Below are 10,518 nucleotides of genomic sequence, written 5' to 3'. Positions count from 1 at the left end.
ATTATTATATTTCTTTCTCTCAAGACTCGGATGTCAAACCAATCTTCTAAAGTGTAATAAGGTTCACAATTATTAATCCATAAGTTAAAAGATTTGATATATAAATATTATCTTAGCAGACTTAAATTTTTATTTTTTTAATTATTAAATATAATAAATTAAATAATAAAATATAAATAATAAAAAAATAAATTATTAAAATAATATTCTTTTAATACGATCCAGATGATCTTTCAGGGTTCTTTGTCTGGTCTCTCTTTCTACCTTCAAATTTTCTTCTGCTCAAATTACACCATGCAAATATTCATTTATGCATGGTGTTCTTGTTCATTTGATAGGGTTTTGGTGACACCAAGGAGAAGAGGGTAAGTATATATTCTGCAAGTTTTTGACACAAGAGACAAAGAAATTTCCAACAGATTGAGGCCAAAAGCAGGTGGCAAAATAGCTTTACCATATTGCAAAGATTTTATGATTTTGTTTTGTTTGTTGCTGCGTTATTGTGAAGCTTTTAATAGCTGTTTTTATTTATCTATCTCTTCCATGGTGGATACTGCTTATTAAAGGTTTAACAGCAGTCACTCCATGGCCCCTTGCCCAGCTCTGTATTTATCTCTCATGGGCATTTAGGTGGGAATGAGTTATAATGTTACAAAAAGTAATTGAATTCAGTTTTTTTATTATAAAAAATAAAAATTACAAAAATAGATTATTTACAAAAATAATATGTATAAATTATTATTATTATAATTTATAAAAATCAGTAAATATAGATAAGTATTATATTAGGTTAGATATAATATAAAGATATTAAAAATATTATTTAGTCAAATTTTCTTAGATAATTATTATAAAATATTTTTTATATTACTCGTTATATTAATTAAAAAAAATACTATTTTGTCTAAAAAATTAATAAATATCTAAGGTAAATGTGATAATAAGATTATTTTATATATTACCTCTTACATCACTATTGGTTATAACAGATTATCAAAATATTTTATTACTTATAAACCAAACAAAATAATATAAGTAATAAAAAATAAAGTATTAGTGTAATTTTTATATACTCCCAACTAAATACTTCTTAAAAGGTAGTTTAAGTGATAAATGATAAGGATTCTAAACATGAAAGCAAGTGTTTAAATTTCCTCCTACAATATTTGTTGAGTTGATCTCTAAACGCAGAGTTTTCATTTGTTTAATATGATCGATAAGATTTAACCTGTTTAATATGATTTGTTCAACCTTGAAGAGATAATCGACTTAAGTAAAATTTTCTTGCCAAAGAAAATTTGATTTGGCCCATAACAACAAAACTTAGAATAGTTAAGTTAATGTGGTGTGTGACTTTGACAACTTCAAATAAGTATAGGGGTGTATTTTTACTTTTTGATTATTAAGAATCTATAAACTTATTATATAGCTCCAATCAAATGCTCTATAAAAGATAGTTTAAGCGACAAATAATAAAAATTTCAAACATAAAACAAGTGCTTAAATTTCCTCCAGTAATATTTGTTGGGCAAGTCATTAAACTCAGAGCTGGTATGATCGATAAAGTTTAATCTATTTAATATGATTAGTTTAGTCTCGAGAGATGATGCAATGTGTTTTTTTTAACTATTTTGATTATTAAGAATCTATAATATTATTAGATAGGGGGACCATCAATTCATCATCTATTGTTTAAATTGATGTTTGAGCAGAGTGAAGATATTGCATGCAAAATGAAGAAAGATTCCAGTATGATTGTTGATTGAGACTGAGCCTGATGAAGTTAAATACCCTTCTGTACTCATCAAAAACCCCTTCCTTATATTACAAACAAAGCATAATTCTCATTACCCATCTCTTTCATATATCATGTCCAAAATAGCAAAATCACTCTGATGACCATCATCATCATCATCATCATCTAGCTTCAACTATTAGTGTTTCATCATATTCTCAGGTAAAAAGTTCTGATAGTAACCTTCCTTCTGTTTTGTTGCCATATTTGCACTGAAAACTTCATTTTCTGAAGCTGGGGACTATTTTTCAAGTGGGTATTTGATAAAATAAGGGTTTTAACTGGTTTCAAAATGGGACAAAGCATTAATTAATAAACACTCCTATGTACATAATATATAAAATGATACATATTTATGAATATTATTTTATCGTTAATTTAAAATTATCTAATCATATAATGATATTAGCATTTTTAAAGCCAGACTAGCGCAGTCAATTTAATCCGTTAAACCATAATCAATCTATAATCTGGTTTGATTTTACAATTTGGTTCGATCTATATATAAACCAGTAATATTATGTGTATAACTTTATACACAAATAATAATATATTATCATGTGATTAGATAGTCAAAAAATTAAAAATAAAATAATATTCAATTATATAGTGATATATTGTTTTTTATGCACAAAAATTGCAAGCATAATTTTATTGCATATAAATATTAACTTATTTGAAATTTGGTCAAACTCAATAAACTTATTGAATAAAAAAAACTATTTAAAATCAATAAAACTGGGTTTGCGTATTATTTATTTAAAATTAAATTTTATTTGTTTATATTTGAAAAATGATAAATATTTAATATTATTTAAAAAATACATAAAGATTTAATAATAAAATGAATTAGTTAATACTTTAATTAAACTAATCAAATTATAAACTAATAAAATAATATATTTAATTATCTATTCGATTTTTTAAATATTAAAACACATTTATAATTATATTTTTATTTGTATATCTAAAATAAATATATATAATTTTATATACATAATTTTTATATATAAATTATAATATATTTATATTTAATATTTAATTATATAATAATATATAATTATTTATATATAAAATTATAAATAAAAATTTTATCGGTAATTTTATTGCCAATTAATAATATAATCTAGGGATTGTAAAATCTGAGAAACTGCTATCCGTATGCATTAGTCAAGTGAATCAATCACATCTGTCAATCAATCAAATTGACGCAATGGGATTTTGACGCGTCATGCTCAGATTTTGATATACAACCCATTAACCCTGCACCGCTGACATAGCTGCTATCTTATTTTTCTTCCTCTTTCTTCTATTCCCTTGTTACCCTTTTAACATTCGGGTAAAAAAATTGAGAAAGAAAAATTGATATAAAAGTATTAAATTAAGATTAAATTTTTAATATATAATTTATTTTAAATCAATTTAATAAAATTTAAAATTAAATTAGATAGTATTAAATTTTATATAAAAATAAACTGATATGATATAAATTGATTCGAATAATTTAAAAAAATATTATTTTAATAAAATTTGCTTCAGCTAAATTATTAAAGTATTAAAACAATATTAATAATCGTTAAAATTTTATAAATTACATATAATTATATTTTTATATAATTAAATTTACTCGCGTTATTATTTATTTTTATTTAAATATTTTATTTATTATTAAGTAGTAAGAATTTAATTCAATTAGTTAGATTATACACATATTTTAAAGGTTTTACTCATATTATAATTACATATTATATCTTTATAGTAAAAATTCAAATAAAGTATTCGAATTCTCTAGGTTGTCATGGGTGATCTCCATCATTTGATGGTACTGTTAAAATATTGTCAGCTCCATCTCCTACCCTTATTTTAGATTTTTGGAAGGGTAATTTTATGTACATAAAAAAATTATACGTACTTATTTATATAACTTAATATGATATTATTTGATTAAGTAATTTTAAAATGATAAAAGGTAAACAATCACAAACTATCACCTTATTTTATATGAATAAATTTATATAATTTATTTATAGATACAATTTATAGTTTTCGGAAACATAGATGGTGCAGGTATCACTAAGATCCAAAAATTCTTAGATTTTTTTATTTTTAATTGAAGTTTAATTATTAATATATAAAATATATTTTAAATAAAAATATGGGTAATTAATTAAAATAAGCAAAATTTTAAGCGTTTATACGTTTTTAGGCCACCATAGAAAAGTTTTACCAAAATAAGCAAACCGTATTTTTTTTACCATTATGTTAAAAAACCAAGTAAAAATTTTTTTTTTGAGAATGTGCATCGGTTTATGGTGGTTACGATGGTGGCTAGGGATTTTACAGTGAAACCCTAAATATGTCGAATTATGTATATGAATGTTTTTGAATATTTTGAATGGTATAAAATGATGTAGTTTCGATGTTAATGGATATCTGGAAGTGTAGCCGTTGAGAGACAAAAGTGCGTAAATTTACAGTGTCGCGCAAACACTGTTCACATCGCGTAAAAGTAGATATCATAGTCTGTAAACAAGATTTTGCAAGCAGTTTGAACAGTATTTGTGCAGTGTAAACAGTGTAAACAGTGTTTATGTGATGTGAACAGTGTTTGCGCAGTTTGCGCAACACTGTAAATTTGCGCGCTTTTGTCTCTCAACGGCTACACTTCCAGATATCCATTAATATCGAAACTACATCATTTTAAGCGTTCAAAACATTCAAAAACATCCATATATATAATTCAACATATTTAGGATTTCACTGTAAAATCCCTAGCCACCATTGTAACCACCATAAACTGACTCATATTCTGAGAAAAAATATTTTTACTTGGTTTTTTAATATAAGGGTAAAAAAAATACGGTTTACTTATTTTAATAAAACTTTTCTAGAATAGTTTAAAAACGTATAAACACTTAAAATTTTACTTATTTTAATTAATTTCCCTAAAAATATTACTATTTTCCATAAGGTTCGACGAAAGGACAAATCCTCACTAATTGAATATTTAAACTACAAAATTTAACAAAAACTTAACTATGCCAACAGAAAAAGAGATTTGACCCAATGTCAATAAGGTAAACGCTCATATTATCAATTCGACAAGAACCAATTAATCGAACAGGTTTGCTACTTTTTTGAATTAAACTAAATTTTCTATTTAAAGAAAATCATAAATTTAAATTGAGACTAAATCAAAAACACTAATTAACCAAACTAAACTTCTAATTAACTGATTTTTAACCGAATTAAATAAAATTATTCTATTTTACTTTTTCCCAATTTTTAAAAATATGTTCAATAATTTATTATTTGTTATTTAATTTTTTTAAAATCAATTTGATTCAATCAATCAATTTTAAAAATTAGACAAACTCATAACCAAACAGAAAAATTAATTTTTTTATATTTTAAAACTGATATTCAAATTAATTTTTCAAATAATTAATTTTTTATTTAATTTTTAATTAAAAATTAGTTTGATTCGATTATTAAATAATTTTAAATACTCCTTATCACAATTTTATATTTGCCTCTTTGACATAATAACGCTAGGAAAAGTTTAATCTCACTTATTTGCACCTGTGCGGTGTAATTCCAATTGGGTTACACCTTTCTTTTCTATTTTCTGTAAAATTTTTGAAGTTAAAATGACATTTTTAACATTTGAACTTTAGGTTTTTTTCAGTAGCAATTTTATTTATTTATTTAAAGAGTATTTGATTTAAGTAATATTTTATTATTAAAATTAAAATATTATTTAAAAAAATATTATTTAAAAAGTCATTAAATATAAATGATTATTATACTTAATAAAATTTGATAAATATAAATAATTATTGTGTTTGATTAAAAATAATAAAAGAATATTAATAACTTATTTTACTTAAATATCTTTAAATATAATTATTTTAAAATATTTTTTATATGCTATTTATTATATTAATTAGAAATAAAATTATTTTTATCATAAAAAATTAATAAATAAAAATATAATAATAAAATTAAGATTCTCTTAATAATTTTTTAATTCTTAAGATAAATATAATAATTAAATTATTATCTATATTATTTATCGTATTATTATTAATAATATAAAATTATCATAATTTTATATTAATAATAAATTAAATAAAATAATAAAAAAATAAATTATTAAAATAAACTGCTTCTTAGATTTTAAGTAAAATATTATAAGGATTAAATGTAATGGATAGAAGAGTAATTTCACTCATCCTCACCTGAAAAATAATAAATTACTCTTTATTTTGTTGGATGGTACTATAACTAGTTCAGATTCTACAGGCTTCAACCTTTCTTCCCCCGGGCCCCCTTCCTCGATTCTAGGGATATAGTTTTCTGTATCCCAGCTTTTAAATTTAATGACCATTCACCCCCCACTCTCACCTAGCTTTTGTCTTTTTTAATGCCTCGGTCGAACGGCCAATTCTCGAGGATTTTTTTTTTTTTTAACCGAGAAATTCTGTCCGAGATTAATTAAATAAATAAAATTTAAAATATAAAAATTAAAATTAAAATTATTATATTAAGTAAATTAAAATTTTATAAACATAATAAAAATTTAAATTTATATATTTTTTCAAAAAATTTGAATGTTTCATTAATTTTACTAATTTTTAAAAGTTTTTTATATATTCTCTTGTTCAAAATTACTTCTTCATTTTTTATAAATTCAAGAAATAAAATTTTAATTTCCTTAATTGGGTATACCCACTTTTAAAAATAATAAAATTAAAGAATTAATATAATAAATAATCAATAAAAATACATGTATTATTAAAATAATACATATAATCATATAAATAAATATTATCTTATTTTTAATTTAATATTATTTAACCGTATAAAGTTATATATTTAATTATGTATTTAAAAATATAAAAAATATTATTTTAATATAATTTATGAGTAATATTATATACATAAATATAAAATAATATTTAATTATATAATAATATATTATTTATATATTTATATTATATATTAAAAATATATATGTATAATATTATTCTTTCCTAAAATACAAAAAAGGTAGTTTGCTTTAAATAGATTACATAAGTGCGAAGCCATTTCGAGACAACTGATATATTAAATGTAACCAGACATGTTGATGTAAGTTAGGTTATTAAATTCAAGTCCATTTTTTAATTTTCAACGATAATCCTACGTCAAAATTAATAAAGACTGAAAGTTTCTGCCCATCTAAATCATTGGTCGTTACGTATAGTTGTGAAGATGGTTGGTATAAAAATAAAATTCAATATTATTGTATTTACAAATATATTAATTACGGGAAAATTATTTATTTATTTATTAAAAAAATGAGGAATTTGTATTGTTCTTGATATAACTAGTAGTATCTAAAGGATAAGATTCGCTCGTATTGATTAAATTGATAAATTTGGACATAATAATTTGATTTATAATTATTACATTAGGGAAATCAATATTTTATAAACATAACAAAAAGTTGAATTTAACTTTTTTCTTTTAAAATTTTAATATTCTATCAATTTTACTAATATTCACAATCGAATATATAAATGTTACTAACAAAATAACTATACTTTTAGAGATAACACCCCTGGCACGTGTGTGTATGTATGTGTGTGTATATATATATATAAAATTTTTAGTCAATTGTTCATCGTTTTCAAAATTTAAACTCACTTTTAATTGACTTTACAACCACAAAATTGATCAGTTATTTTTCTCCACCATTGCACGCGGTCATTGTTACCCTTTGGCATGGTTGTTAAACTTGTTTTGAAAGGGTTAATTTTCACATAATTTTTTAATCATTTTACATATTTCTAAAATTATGTTATGCTAATGTCGATTATTTCGGGTTTATCTTTGAAAGTTTGTGTTTTAGGATGAAAGTTATAGTTTTGTGGTTATTTAGATGATTAAGATGTAAATTTGTTTAGGATTCAAGAAATTTTGACTACGTTTTGCGTAGATTGATTTGAATGGATTTTTGGTGGATTAAGTCAAATTTTGGTCTACATATCAAAGTTTAGTTTATACAATAAACTTTGAAAACGAGAGGGTTAGTGATCTAAATATGAGCTAGAGGGTTTTATAGTGATCTTTCACCTAATATATAATGTACAACTTGGGGTGTATGTGAATGTATTATAAGCTAATTGAGATGTCAAACTGAAATTTTAATACTAATATTTAACCCAAAAAACCCAATGATTTAACACTGAACTTAAAAAAAAAAAAGGTTTGGTGCGATCCAGTCTAAAGCTTGAAATTCATGGTTGGCTTGATATTGTAGCATGTCGAGTCTAACTCATAGGTCTTTTGAGTTAGATTGTGAGTTTTAATATTAGGCCTATGAGTCGGTCTGATCCGATACTATTTAAAAATTAAAAAGTGAAAATAAAATAAAATAGCAAAAACTTCAGTTGCTTTTGCCACAAGTAAAAGCAAAAGCCTTCAATGAGTATTGCAGTTGTTTTATTTGTTTTATATTTTTTTATATAAATCAATCCAAATCTTTTATGTTTTTAATTTTATTTATAAATTTCTTAATCTCAATTATTTCGTTATATTCTCAATTCTCTCATCAACTTTCTTTCGAAAACTATTTGAATTTATAAATAATAATTTTTTTATTAATAATTTTATTTTCATTTCAATTTTATCATTACAAAATATTACAAATGAATATAATATCAAATGAATTCAGAAATTTAGACATTAAGAATGAGTAGATAAATGATATGATATATATATTTTTATGTTTATAATTATATAATATGTAAATTAATTTATTTATACTATGTTATAAACTTATAATATTTTTCATCATGTGATCACGGTATTCCTCCGTTACAAGTGAAGAATTATAAATAAAATATTTGAGATACTGTAATTGGTTTTAATAGTTGAAAAATAAATTGCGTTTAAAATTTTTATTAAAAATAAAAAATTTATTTAAATGAGTCGGCTCGTGAGTCGACCCAACCCTATATATAGAACTAGACCTTGGACCTTAAAAATTATATGGTTGACCTATCCGAAGGCCTATCACTGTATAGGTCTAAGGCTTAGCCTGACCTATGAGTCTGATGAGTCGAGTTGAAGTTAACCCACTCTAACCCAACCCATAGACATATTTGGTTCGATGTATACACCAAACTTTGAGAAAAGGGGAAAGGAACTGATTAATATATAAGCTAGGGGATTCTATTAGAATTTCCCTTGACAGGCACAAATACTTAATCGATAAATTTGTTATATTAATGTATAAACCCTAAACCTAAGGTTTGATGTTAAACTTTGAGAAAAGGGGGCATCAAGACAATGGTTTATATGTTAAGGGGTTTATAAAAATTTTCCCTGGTAGCACTAGAAAGTATAATTTGAGGGTGTATGTAAAATTATACGAATTAAAAGAGTCAAAACAAAAATTTCACTGTAAGATACATAAAAACCTCAAGATTTTAAATATGAGATATTATGTGGGTATGAAATCTCAAGTTTTTTGAGAAGTTTATCATAAGGGAGTATATGAAAGATTCTAAGGGTGTACAAATATTTTAAACATTTGGAGGGTTATTGATATTTTATACATATTAGTATAAATTTTTTTATAATAGTGTGATATTGAGGAAAAAACTTTAGTTTTCTTACTTTTTAATAATTACCTAAAAGTTTTAGATAGAATTTAAATTTGTTTATTTTTGAATATTCTAATCAATTTTTTGGAATTTGTTCAAAGAGCGATGCATCCAATTAATTAGAAAATCTAAAGTTTGCCTTCACAACTAAGAAATTCATAAACTATTTGTGTGGCTAGGTTCAGATTTGGTTTGTAATTGTATTAGAATTATGTTAAGTAATTATTAAATAATATTATTTTATTAATAAATCATAAATTCAAATTATAAATTTGAATAACATATTTAAGCTATATATTTAAATTATAAATTCAAATCGAATTATTTTTATTCAAATTAAATTTGAATTATTTTTAATATTGATTTGATAAATTCAAATTAAACTTAAATCAAATTATTTTTTATTCAAATTAAACTTAAATTAAGAGATATCCAAACTTAAATCAATTTGTATCTACTCTTACTTTAAAAACGATGAGGGTGTCTTTAACAGAAAACAAACTATAGGGTTTTAAAACAGACAAAGTTCAAAATAAAGTAACGTTAAAATCTAAAAATGGAAAACTCGGGTAGCGAGGGAGAGAAAGACAGAGATCAGGTGATGACGAAAGATGAAGTAAACGGCGCCGCCCTCCCCCTTCGTCTCTCCGTCCTCTTTGTTTGCTTAGTTGTGCGAGTCCGCTTTTTCAGTATTTAACTTTAACCTCTGCTCAGGTTAGCCACTCCCTCACTTTTACTCACTTTTTTACTTTGTCATTGTCCTTCTCTCTGATCTCCACCCATTATCTGGTCCCGCCGCTCCTCTGTGCTCTTCTGTCAGAAACATATTTTACCGGTGAGAAGTGCCGGATCTGAACAGCACTGATTCTCGTTCAAAAATTGATTCAATTTGAATTTATTTATTTTGAATACAAACTGATTTTAAATTAAAATATTTGATTTGTTTTAAAACCGATTGAACTTAAGCTATAGAGTTTCGCTCGGTTTAACTCGTGAAATAGACAAATAACTTAATTTGGTTCGAATTTAACTCGTTACTTGATTCGAATTATATTAAATAATTGTTAA

This window comes from Mangifera indica, chromosome 18 (genome assembly GCF_011075055.1).
Source record: "Mangifera indica cultivar Alphonso chromosome 18, CATAS_Mindica_2.1, whole genome shotgun sequence".
Taxonomy (NCBI): Eukaryota; Viridiplantae; Streptophyta; class Magnoliopsida; order Sapindales; family Anacardiaceae; genus Mangifera; species Mangifera indica.
Note: the sequence above shows the minus strand (reverse complement) of the source record.